At 43.9% G+C, this 12,156-nt stretch overlaps 1 long non-coding RNA gene across 1 annotated transcript in view; it reads left to right on the top strand.

Annotated features, from left to right (window-relative positions):
- Positions 1–12,156, top strand: part of LOC116657991 — a 46,675-nt gene that overhangs the window by 3,782 nt on the left and 30,737 nt on the right. Inside the window, exon 3 of the long non-coding RNA XR_004313196.1 lies at positions 2,792–3,138. This is a non-coding gene — a long non-coding RNA (uncharacterized LOC116657991). The remainder of the gene's footprint in view (positions 1–2,791; positions 3,139–12,156) is intronic.

Raw genomic sequence — 12,156 nt, 5'->3', positions numbered from 1 at the left:
CATGGAAAGCTGGCCTTGTCATACTATTATATGATAAAAAGCATGAGACCAAACAAAAGTTTGATGAGAACACATTTTAAAAACACACATAAAATGGATATATGTATATGTATTATATAGTTTTAGATAAAGTTCAGGAAGGATTTACCACAAACTATTAGTGGAGCTTATGTCAGAAGAGAGAAGAGGAGGGAACTTTAAACACTTCTGTCTGCATTGTGTGAATTTTTTGTTTGTTTTTTTTTTTTTAACAGCAAACATGAGTGTTTTATTTCAACACTCAACAAAGGAAAAAGAGTTTTTAAAATGTTCTTCAACTTGTCTCTCACTTCTGTCTTTTTCTGTTTGGGTTTTACATTTACCATTTTGCTTTGTGTTTTCTTTTCTTTTTTTGACACTATCTCAGCGCAGCCCCTTATCAATTCTGGCCTAAAGTTTTGTGACTACCTTAAGGGGCTCCTTCTCTCTACCACTCCCATGTGCTCTGCTCACTGCTACTGGAGGAAAGTTTATTAACCACCATGTACCTTTCTTGCTCAAGAGTTTTCAGTGGCACTGTATCACCTTCAGGGAAAGTCCAAACCTCTTGGCCCTGTGTACGTGGCATGTGTAAACTTGACTCCAAGTTGGTTGGATTCCAGCTCTGTCATTTACTAGCAGTATAATCTTGGACAAGTTATTTGATCTCTCTGAGCCTTAGTTTCCTTATCTGTTAATAAAAAAGAAAGAGAAAAGGAAACAAAGAAAGAAAGAAAAGGAGGGTAGAGAGGGAGGGGGAGGGAGGAAGGAAGGAAGAAAGGAAGAATAAGAAAAGGAAGAAAGAAAGGGGAGAGGATATAGTGTGACATACCTTGCAGCAAAGTAGATTACTGTTCAGTGACTGTTCCTCTCTACCCTATCAGGGCTGGTTGATACTCCCAACTCCTTCAATACTAGATGTGGCCATGCAATTTGCTTTGGCCAGTGGAATGTAGATGAAAGTGACAGTGTGGCAGTTCAGCCAAGGCCTTAAGGGATCTCTCCTGTTTTCAATTGCCCCCTTGGAATTTCCACCTCTGCCATAAGGATGGGGCTATCATTAGTGCACCCCATCTTTTGAAACAGAGTTCCGGTCAAAATTGCTGTAGGAAAGTCTGGAATAAGAATAGTTTTGTAGTTTAGTGTTTAGCTTGTATTAAATTTTAGATTGTGTTTTTTTTTCTTGAACTCCATCTCTTTTGAATGTCAGAAAGCTAAACAGACAGGGAGAAATTTTCTCTGTGCCAATTTAGGGAAGCAGTAGCTTCTATCCAAATCCTCAGCATCAAACAAGCTGGTCCAGAAGAATGAAAAGACACATGTAGTAGCCAAGCCCAGCAGAGCTCAGTCGGGGTGAGCCAAACCCCAAATGGCTACAGATGGGAAAAGGAGAAATCAATATTTGCTGCTCGTAAGCCACAGACTTCTGGGGTGGTTTGTTACATAACATTATTAAAGTAATAGTTAACTGACAGACCCACCTCATAGTGCTCTTGTTAGGATTAAATGAGTAATACAGTAAAGCTCTTAAAAATATTCTGGCATATAGCAAGGGTACAGTCAATGTGAGCAATGATTATTGGGGTCCTTGTTCTCATGGAACTCATGTTTGGTGGAGAGGTGTATGGTGTGTCAGATGGTGATAAGTGCTATGGAGGAAAATAAAGCAGGGAATGGAGAAGGGAGTGCTGTGGTAATCAATGGAAGCCTCACTGGGAATGTGATTCTTGAGGAAACTCTTGGAAGAGATGAGGTAGGGAGCGATGAGTGTATATAGGAGATTGTTCCAAGTGGATGATGGGCAAAGACCGTGAAGTAGACTCATGCTTTGTGAGTTTAAGGAACAGCCAGTATATAGGGGTGGCTGAGCTGAGTCAGCGAGGAAACATGATATGAAGGGGCCAGTGCATGCACACCTTTGTGGATCATTGTGAGGACTTGGCCTCTGCTATGAGGGAGGGAGGTGGGCCATATTGGAGGGTTTTGACCAGAGAGGACAGGACCTGCTTTGCATTTTTACAGGATCTCTGTAACTTCAGGGTGTAGAGTAAATGGAATGTAAATGAGGGCTGAAGCAGGGAGACCAGCTAAGAGGCCACAATCCAGACAAAAGATGGTGATGGTTTGAACCAAAGTTAGACTCTGGGATTATTTTGAAAGCAAAGCCAAAAGGACAGATTGGGTATGGGGTGTTTGAAAAAGAAAGGAATTGAGGATGACTCCAAGGTTTTTGCCCAGAAGAGCTGAAAGAAGGAATTTGCTATTAACTGAGATGAGGAAGGCTTCAGGAGGAGAGCCTTTTTACAGGGAAAAAGAGGGGAGAACGAACAGTTCCATTTGGAACTTGCTAAATTTCAGGCACCTGTCAGACTTCCAAGTGGAGATGCCTAGTTAGAACTTGCATGTATAAATCCCAGCCCAGGCTGGAGATACAATTTTGGGAGTTGTTACGGACTGAATTATGTCTCCCCAAAATTTGAATGTTGAAACTCTAACCCCTGAATGTGACTGTATTTGGAGATAGGGCCTTTAAGGAGGTAATTAAGATTAAATGGGGTCAAGGTGAGGAAGGTATAGCTCAGTCGTAGAGTGTGTGCTCAGCATGCATGAGGTCCTGGGTTCTATCCCTAGTACCTCCTTGAAAGAAAGAAAGAAAGATCAAGTGAGGTCATAAGGGTGGGGCTATAATCTGAGAATCCTAAGAAGAGAAATCTGAATTCTCTTTCCCTCTCTTCCCTTCTCTTTCTGTATGTGTGTGTTTGTGGGTGTACAGAAGAAAGGCCCTGTGAGAATATAGGAACAAGGTGGCAAACCAGGAAGACAGTTCTCACCAGCAACCAACCCTGCTGGCACCTTGATCTTGGACTTTCAACCTCTGGAATTGTAAGAAATAAGAAACAAATTTCTGTTTTATGCCATCAAGTCTGTGGTATCTTGTTACGGCAGCCCAAGTAGATTAATATGGGAGTCATTGTAGAAATGCTAAGCCCTGAGGCTGAGTGAGATCTCCAACAGAGTGAGAACTGACAAAGAAGAGGGCAGGGCAAGGACAGAGACCCCGGATCCAACATTTACAGACAAGGAACCAACAAAGGAGCCTGAGAAGGAACAGCCAGTGAGGTAAGTGTTCTGGGAACCAAGTTAGGCCAACATTTCAATGGGGAGAGAATGGATGATCTGTGTTAGAGGCTTCTGAGAGCTCAGGAAGATGGGAACCTAGAAGTGATTCAGCCCAGTGGAGGGCATTGTCACTGTGACACAAAGAGTTTAGGTAGAATGGTGGGGGCAAAAGCCTGACTAGAGTGGTAGTAAGAGAGAGTAGGAGAAGATAAACATACACACATATGTACATGCATAAAGAGAAATGACAGCTCTTAACAGCAGAAAGCCTGTAGCCTGTAAAATGTGGAGAAAGAGGAATTAGAAATTTACCATTTGGCAACCACCCTAGTAATAATTGTTTCAGAAGAGAATCATTAACAGATGCTGTAACAGTGGATTAAAGTTTGACAAGAAACAGGATATTTGCATAGTCTTTGAGTATGTCCTCACAAGATCCTTATTAATTACAAAGGGTAAAATAGTCACTTTACAGTGGAGAAACCCAGCAGACACCACATTAACTGAATGATCAAAGTGAGCATTGCCAATAATGGGGCAAACTGACATTGTGTCCCTCCTGATACGACACACTGAGGGGGACACAGCAGCTGTTCAGTGGTGTTTCTGCCAAAAATGCATAACTGACTCACAAGGAAACATTAGACAAACCCAGACTGAAGGCTGTTTCTGCAGAATGACTGGCTGTATTCTTCGCTAGAAACTGCTGAGGTGATAAAAGGCAAAGACAGACTAAGGAATGGTTCCAGATTAAGGAGGCAGAAGAGACAAAGGAACTAAATGTGAGGTGAGATCCTGGACCAGGAAAATAAATGTTTTCACTTACTGTAAAAGATATTAGTGGAACAACTGGTGGAAAATAAGGTCTGTAGCCTAGATAATAGTACTGTATCGATGTAAAAATTTCTGATTTTGGTTATTGTGAGAGAATGTCCTTGCTTTTAGAAAACACACACTTGTTTTTAGGGATAAAGGGAAGCATGTCTGCAACTTACTGTAAAAGAGTTCAGGAGGAGAAGGGAAGAGAGAATGATAAAGCAAAGGTGGTAAAATCTGGGTGATATTTGGTTATTCTTTGTACTATTTTTGTACCTTTTCTGTAATGGAAGGAGAGACATGGAGGCAGTGGGTATGGACAAGTTTCTTAGGAGTTTTGCTGTAGGACTGAGGATGGGGTGGTAGGTGGAAAGCAAAGTGGGGTCAAGAGAAGTTACTTAATGCAGCTAGTACTCACTAGCCTGTTTTTATGTGGATGAGGATGATTCAGTAGATTGCAAATAATGATGATGCAAGAGGAAGAAGAGAGTGGCTAGAATGACATCACTGAAGAAAGAGAAGGAGGGGATCTATACCCAGTGGAGGGCTGACTGTGGTTTGGACCTCAGGTAGTTGGTCCTCGTGTGGTCACAGAGGAGAACGCAGAGTATAAATGGGTACCAGTGAAGGTAGATGGATAGCTGTGAAGTGGAAACTTGTTGAAGAGTTCTCTGATTACTACAGTTTTTCCTGTGGGATAGGAAGGAAGGTCCTCAGCTAAGAGTGAGAACAGGGGAGAAGGTGATGGAGGTTTGAGACAAAGACAGGAAGGAATTGCCTGGGGAGAATGAATGGCCTATGGGGAACTATAGTGTAATTGTCAGGCAGGGCTGAAGACCTCACTGAGACTAGCCATCGAGTGAGTGAAGTCAGACCAGTCCGCATGGTGGTGTGTTGTTCCCCTGCCATAGTCCACTGCAGGGAGACAGGCACTGAGGGACAGAGGCACTGTCAACCAGTGGGTGTTTAGTCAGGGAAGGGCAGGGCCATCTCAGGAGTGTGCAGTATGTGGGGATAATGATGCCCAGTGGGCTTTAATCAGCGAAGGGAGAAGTGAAGACACAAGGGAAAAGGAGGTAGGCTCCACGCATCAGAGGTCCCAGTGGGCTGAAGGGCTGTTGGCACTGCGGTACTGGAGAGAGTGAGCTGGAGAGATAGGAGGTGACTGTCATCAAGCTGGCTGCCTGAAATTGAGTTGGGGGGTGCAGGTAACAAACATGACAAGTCGACTGCCCTGGGCTACTGTAGTAGGAAGGCCACATGTTGGTGTGCCCAGCTGACAGCCTGCCGTTGAGCCCTCGGATCAGCACAGCCCCTGCCAGCATCTGACTGCAACCAAGCAGGAACTGTCCAGCTGATCCTTTCAAATTCCTGAGTCACACAATAGTGAGGGGAAAAATGGCTGTTTTAAGCCACTAAATATTGGAGTGGATAGTGATGCAGCAATAGTAACCAAACAGAACTGCTGTGCCCACTGGGGTTTCAAGGGCATGTTAAGTCCTAAGGCCCTAATTATGACATGGGGTTTCTGTAATCAAGTAACTTCCCCACATCTCCCATTTGGTACTTAGAGACATTAAGTTTCAGAGAGGTTTAGCAATTTGCCCAAACTTGCGTAGCTAGTGAGTATTGAGTAGGGCTCTGAGCCCAGGCAGTGCAGCTCAGAGCTAGTTCTCCCTCTAGCCCAGTGTAAACACTGTCCCCAGTGCACACACTGTCCCCAGTGCACAGCATGGCATCTGGCACCTGTAGGCTTCTGCTGAACAGTGAACTGAACTAGCCTGGGATTTCCTCTGCCTTCCATTCCCTCCTCCCCGCCTCCACTTTCGTCCTCTGGTTGTTTTGAATGTCTTAGTCCACATAGCAGAGGAGATGAACAACCCTATCCTTTGGGTGGGCATTCATACCTGTAGCCTGCCATTCAGCAGATTTTCCTGAGCATCAACTCTGGGCAGACACTTCTAGGTCCTCAGCACACGGGGGAAGCAACTCAGTGTCCCTGACTGGGTAGACCTCAGTCAAGTGGAGGGGAAGATAACCCGACAAATCTATCATCACCAACTGGGATTATTGCTAGGAGGTGAGCGAGTTGGGTATGAGAGTGCATAGCAGGAAAAGCTGTCCTAATGGAGGGAGGGAGGGAAGAAGAGTTTGCCCAGTGAAGGCAAGGAGGGGGCTGTGAATGTGCTGACCAAGGAGGAGGAAGAGCTTGACCATAGGTCCTAAGATAGGGGCATGCTGGTGTATTAAAAGCATGTGGAGGAGGCCAAAGGGGCCTGAACATATATGGGGAGGGTGGGAGAGTGGAGGGAACATTGGGGGAAATGAGATGAGGGAGGTGGGCAGGGTCCTTCACAACATGCAGAGGCCTTTGGCTTAAGAATAATAGGGAGCCATGGAAGGTTTAAGCAAGGGAGTGACTTTATTTGATTTTACATGTATAAAAGGTCTCCTTCGCTGCTGTATGGGGAGCAGGGAGCAAGGGAGCAGGAGGTAGACCATGTGAGAAGTGATGGTGGCATAGACTGGGGCAGAAGCAGTAAGGGGGGATGGAGAGGAATGGAGTGATTTGGGATCCTTTTTGGAAGTGAAGTCCAGCACAGAGAAACTGAGGCTCAGTGCTTCCAGGGACAGCCCCTCAACTCTCCCAGCCTGTTAGGGGCTTTCAGATACTTCTGCCCTGTGGAAGTCATGTGTAGGTGGTTGAATTGGAGAATAGATGGCTAGGGCAGGTGACCTCTGACCTTTGCCTGGTGACCTGTGAGTCCTGGATTGGACTTTGAAGGAACCATGGGGACCTTATGGGACAATGGAGTATGTCATTAGAGGGCCATCCCATCACCCCTTGAGTGGGTCACTTCCCCTCCATGAGCCATAGTTTCCACAGACATGGAAAGGGACAGCACCTATCACACTTTGGTGATATTCCCCTATTTTTATAGGTGAGACCACTGAGCCTCAGAGAGTGGGAGTGACTGTCCCAGGGTCACATATGAGTAAGTGATACAGCCGAGAATGGAACTCAGGCCAGAACCTGTGCTCATGACCTCTCTGCTTCCCCATATACCTCCATCTTCTTCTGGGGCCTTCAGGCCTGAGGATGCTCAGCTTACCCAGCATAGTCTTTCCAGGAGGCCCAGGAAATTCAAGGCTGAATGATGGGGGGTTAGGAGCGTGGGTTTGGATTCAATTTCCAGTCCCGCCTAGGCGGAGGGACTGGAGCCTCAATTTTCCCCTCTGTAAAATGGGGCAATGCACACTGTGTAGCACCTGGTAGGGGAACTGTGTAGACATAATGATACATTGGTACAAGTCGCTTCCTAGCATGGTGCCCTTTGAGAGGTGGGCACTCCGCAGTGCTTGCTGCTGCTGTGATTGTCATGCAGTGTAACAGTACATGGAAACTATGGGACCCAGTGTTCCTTTTGACACAGTTGTAATTAATGCTTCTTTTCTTTTCTAAAATGAAGTTGATAAATAACATAACCTACTGACACACATAATTTATAACGTAAATAATACCTTAATTGTAATATAAAAGAAAATAAAATGAAAGTAATTAAGAATAAATCGATACACAAATATTTGGGCACAATTCATAGAAAACATCACAAAGTACAGTTGAAGCCCCCACCCCCACCCCATCTCTGTGTGTTCCATACCTGAGGATTCAACCGACCCTAGACTGAAAATACTTGAAAAAAACTTTTTTCAGAAAGTTCCAAAAAGCAAAACTTGAATTTGCCAAACACTGGCAACTATTTACATAGCATTTACATTCTATTAGATATTATTAGTAATCTAGAGATGATTTAAAGTATATGGGAGGATGTCGTAGGTTATATGCAAATATTATACCATTTTACATAAGAAGCTTGTGTATCTGAGGATTTTGGTATCTGAGGGGAGTCCTGGAACCAGTCCCCTGAGGATACTAGAGGACAACTGTAGTTGGGAGGGCATGGCTATGGATGGAATTGCTGTGAACCTGTGGACTGAATCAGGAGCTCTGGCAACTCACGGCTGTGATAGTCCAAAATGTGAGTGGTCCTAGGTAAAGTTCTGAACCAAACACAACCTGGTTTGTTCCCAACTTATATGGAGGTTGCTTTCCTGGTAGATCCACTATATATGAAAACCAAGCAAATAGTATGCTGGAAAAGGCAAAATTATAGACAATGAAAAGATCTGTCTTGCCAAGGATTTGGGGAGAGGGAGTGATGAATAGCTGGCGCACAGGGTATTTTTAGGGCAGTGACATACTTCTGTATGATACTGTTGTGGTGGATACAGGACATTGTGCATTTGTCAAAACCCACAAAACCTTATAGCATAGAGAGTGAACTTTAAAGGAAACTGTGGACTTCAGTTAACAATAATGTATCAGCAAAAAAATGGGCAAAAGACCTAAATAAACATTTCTCCAGTGAAGACATACAAAATGGCCAATAGGCACAAGAGAAAAAATGCTCAGTATTGCTAATTATTAGAGAAATGCAAATCAAAACTACAGTGAGGTATCACCTCACGCCAGTCAGGATGGCCATCATTAAAAAGTCCATAAATAAACAATAAATGCTGGAGAGGGTGTGGAGAAAAGGGAACCCTCCTACACTGTTGGTAAGGATGTAGTCTGGTGCAGCCATTAAGAAAAAGAGTTTGGAGATTCCTTTAAAAATTAAAAATAGAGTTACCATACCATCCATCAATCCCATTCCTGGGAGTATGTCTGGAGGAAACTCTAATTCGAAAAGACACATACACCCCAATGTTCATAGCAGAACTATTTACAATAGCCAAGACATGGAAGCAACCTAAATGTCCATCGACAGATGACTGGATAAAGAAGTGGTGGTATGTATATACAATGGAGTACTACTCAGCCATAAAAAAGAATAATACCATTTGCAGCAACATGGATGGACCTGGAGATTGTTATACCAAGCTAAGTAAGCCAGAAAGAGAAAGAAAAATACCGTATGATATCACTTATATGTGCAATCTAAAAAAAAAGGACACATATAAACTTATTTACAAAATGGAAACAGACTCACAGACATAGAAAAAAAACTTATAGAGGGAATGGGGGAAAGAGATAAATTGGGAGTTTGGGATTTGCAGATACTAACAACTATATATAAAATAGATAAACAACAAGGTACTACTGTATAGCACAGGGAATGATATTCAGTATCTTCTAATAGTCTACAATGAAAAAGAATATGAAAAGGAATATATATGTGTAACTGAATCACTATGCTGTACACCAGAAATTAACACATTGTAAACTGACTATACTTCAATAAAAAAATAACATATCAGTATTGATTTATCAATTGTAACAAATGTATCACACTAATACAAAGTGTTAATATTAGGAAAAACTGAGCGTGTTGGGGAGAGGAAGTAATAAGGGTACTTGGTGTAATTTCTGCACAATTTTTCTGTAAACCTTAAAACTTCTCTAAAAAGTAAAGCCTATTAAAAATTAACAAAACAAAACAAGCCCCTCACATATTGTGTTTGCTGTGAAATAGAATTTGGTCCCAGACTCAGATAATTAAAAACAGGGTTTTCCCCTATGCTGATTACCAAAGAAACATTTGAATACCACATAGGACTCGGGGTCTTTTGCCAGATGTCTGCACTCCTGCTCCCCTCCTGCTCTGTGCTCTGGGCACCCCTCAATCACTGGGGGTTGCCTAGTGCTTCTGGTGGTGCTGCCCCACTTCAGATCTCAGTACTGGACCATTGCCCTCAGTCCCTTTATTTTGAAAAACACCCTTTAGAACTCACAATCGCTTGCTTGCTGATCTTGGGAGATGGAGGCATGGTGGCCAGATTGAAAAGTCTCCCCAGCCTGAGGAACACCAAGGTGCCACCATGGACACAGCTCACACTCAGCTTCCAGAACTCCTACTTTGAATCTGGATCCCAGCCACTTACTCATTGTGTGAGCCTGAGTGAGTTGCATCAATTTCCTGAGCCTCAATCTCCTCATTTGTGGGAAAGAGGGTGATGAGACCAGCCTCACAGAGTATATTCATTCTTTCAGTAAATATCTACTGTTTGTACTGAGCTATAACAGTGAACAGAACAAACATCCTGCCTTACTGGAACTCATGGTCTCAAAAAGAGGAGAGACTAAAATCAAATAAATATATGCGATTATGTAGGGGATGAAGAAAAAGAAGACATAGACAGAAAGTAGGGCCAGACATAGACAGAAAGTAGGGCCAGAGCTCCCTGGTGACTATAGTCATGGAAGACTCCCCAGAGGAGGAGGCATTTGGACAGATGTCTGACTGAAGTGAAGGAGAGAGCCAGATCTGGGGGGAGGAGCATTCCAGGCAAAGGGAATAGCAAATACCAAAGCCCTGAAGTAAGAATATGCTTGGTGAGTTGGAGAAACAGAGATCAAACTAGCAGGGAGTGCGTGAGTGAAAGGAGAGAGAAGACTGTAAGAAGTCTGGCTTTAATCCCAAATGTAGCAGGGAGAAAATTTGAAGTTTTTCACTGGGGAAGCTCTCCTTTGTGTGTGTCCTTGCACGTGGGAAAAGTGGGTAAGCACACTCTAAAGCCACCCTCCTGTCTATGACTGTGGTCTGTGTCGTTACCGTGGAAAGAGTCCTTCCTGCTGGCATCAAAAAGGGGTAGTGAAGGCAGGCTGTAGTTCCCAAAAATAACACCAGGTGGCGACTCTGGGTCGTGTTTATAACTTGCGGATTATTGATTACAGAGCGCTGGTTCCCAATCTTGTGCCTCATCAGAATCGCCTGGGGGGCTTGTTAAACCCCAGATTGCTGAGTCCCACTCTCAGAGGGTTTGATCTGTAGGTTTGGGGTGGGTCCCAGGAATCTACATTTCTAACAAGTTCCAGGTGATGCTGATGCTGCTGGTTCAGGGACCTCCCTGTGAAAACCCCTAGATGGAGCCCTGAGATAGAAACCAGGACCAATTTCTTCATCTCACAGGTGGAGTGACCGAGGTTCTGACCAAAACACTCCAGTATCTTCCCATCATATTTAGAATTAAATCTCGGTCTCTTACCACATCCTCCCTCCACCACCTCCATGATTAAGGTCCTGGTTTCTTCCCTCACCTCATTTCCCGCACTTTCTAAACAGTGACCACTCTCTTTCTCTCCATTCCTTAAAGCTAGTTCCCACATCAGGGCCTTTGCACAGGCTGAGCCTCTCACCTGGGATGGCTTTCCTGCAACCTCCTCACTGGCTGGCATCCTCTCATTCCTCATACCTCTATGTGAATGTCATCATTCAGGGAGGCTTCCCTCTGCTGGCTAGGAAGCTGACAGCCCTGCTGGTGTTCATCCCTGTTCTCTTCCTTTTGTGTGTTTGTGGTGGTGTGTAATTATTTAGCCTCTGTCTTGGTTAATTGTCTCCTGACTAGATTCTAGGCCCTTGAAGGCAGGGACTGGGTCTGTCTTGCTTTCTGTTTTGCCTTAAGTTCCCAGGACTGTGCTTGGCAGCAAGTAGGCCCCCAGGAAGTAGTTGTTGAGTAAATAAACCTAAAGACTTTCCCAGGCTTTACCAGAGAGCCAGTGGGTGAGCGGGGACTCCATGTAAGTATCCTTTAGGTTACACGTGGGTTGTGTGATTGTGTAATGTTCAGAATCACTTTGTCCTAGTCCCAGCACTGACATTCAGAATATTCTGAAAGGAAATAAAGATGAATAACATAATGTTTATAAATAGTTTACAGTCTTTTGAGTAGTGTAGCTTGCTGTCTACCTCATTTGATTAGCAGAGGGGCTGCTGGGAGGGACTCCCTGGAGTTCTGGGCTTGGTGGGCAGAGACATTGCACTAATAATGCTAATAATTAATCCATTCTACCTCCATGACTGCACGGCATCCTCAGGTTTTAAAAAAAGTATCCCAGACTTGGTAGTAATGCAGAAGGAGGACTGCATGTCCTTTCGGGAACATGCTGGAACACTGTCAACAGGCCCACCCAAGGGTTATCTAATGCTCTATGGAAGAGATCTTTGACTTGTCATTTACTTATTTGTTAGGGTCCAGACTCAGGAAGTTATGTATTCACGTCTAGATTTAAGTTGCAAATGATTTTTGTCCAGCAGAAAAGATCACCCCAAAGGTTACAATTGTTTTGCCCTGTAGAACATTAGCCAGTTTCACTTTGCAATCATACGTCAGCATTTGTCTTTCGTTGATTATAAACAT

This window comes from Camelus ferus, chromosome 19 (genome assembly GCF_009834535.1).
Source record: "Camelus ferus isolate YT-003-E chromosome 19, BCGSAC_Cfer_1.0, whole genome shotgun sequence".
Classification (NCBI taxonomy): Eukaryota; Metazoa; Chordata; class Mammalia; order Artiodactyla; family Camelidae; genus Camelus; species Camelus ferus.
The sequence above is the reverse complement of the archived record's forward strand: the minus strand, read 5'-3'. Positions and strand labels throughout refer to the sequence as shown.